A 1,100-nucleotide genomic window follows, 5' to 3' on the forward strand; every position below is an offset into this window, starting at 1 on the left:
GTCCTTCTCAGCAGGGCTGCTCTCAATCCCTTCATCCCCCAGCCTGTACTGATACCGGGGGTTGCCCCAACCCAGGTGCAGGACCTTACACTTGGCCTTGTTAAACCTCATGAGGTTCACACAGGCCCACTTCTCAAGCTTGTCCAGGTCCCTCTGGACGGCATCCTGTACCTGCTCACCAGGCATGTTTTGAGCATCCCATAATTAATGTTTGCTCAGTGATTGAGGCTGATGGGTGCTTTGTGTGAATGATGAGTAGCTGATGTTGTTGATGTTGCTACCTTGACACATCTAATTTCAGCATTTGGACTGAGCAAAAGGGCCAGGGGCCACACTGCCGGTGCCAAAACCCTGCTGGGCTTTGTGTCTTTGGAGGTGGCTTCCTACCAAAGCCCTGCACACGGGCAAGCCTGTCCTGCCCTGGTAGCACCAAGTTTGGACCCATATGGTGGCCACAGTGGCAGGGACAGGACCTGTGCCAGTGGCATGGTGGGGCCAGCAGTTCCCCTTGCTAGGGCGAGATGTGCAGAGCCCCCAAGCCCAGGGTAGCAGCAGGGGGAGTGGGCCTGGGGACACGGATAAAAGAAGATGTTCAGGGACCTAATCCAAAGCCCACTGAAGGTTTCTTGTGTATTTAACCCATCTTGATGCACGCGTATAAGACTGGATAAAAGAACTGAATGTCTGTAAAGGAGTACTGAGTTATCCCAGCCCTCCTCCCACACTGCTGAACATGGGTGTGAGGGACAAGCGCTCACACAGGGATGCCCGTTTATTTATTTATTGGGGGGAAGAAAGCACTGGTGAAAGTAATGCTTGTGAAGCTTTAAAAGAAAAATTATTTTCTGATTACGCTGAGATTAGAAAAACTAAGCCAGAGTCATCTTTATCTCCTCCATCCATAATCCTGCTGCCACCCAGCAGGCACTGCCCTGAGCAGCCAGTTTGTATTTTCTTACAAGGTGGTTCTGGGGAGCTCCCAGGAATTTGGGGTGCTGTGTCTCCAGGCAGCACAGTGGCCTCTAGTGGCAACCGCTCACATCCAGCCCTGGGGAAAGAAACCTGCAAATGAATCTTGGGGGACTGCTTGCTCCCCAGGA

The sequence above is a fragment of the Pygoscelis adeliae genome, unplaced genomic scaffold (assembly GCF_000699105.1).
Source record: "Pygoscelis adeliae isolate BGI_AS28 unplaced genomic scaffold, ASM69910v1 Scaffold166, whole genome shotgun sequence".
NCBI classification, from domain to species: domain Eukaryota; kingdom Metazoa; phylum Chordata; class Aves; order Sphenisciformes; family Spheniscidae; genus Pygoscelis; species Pygoscelis adeliae.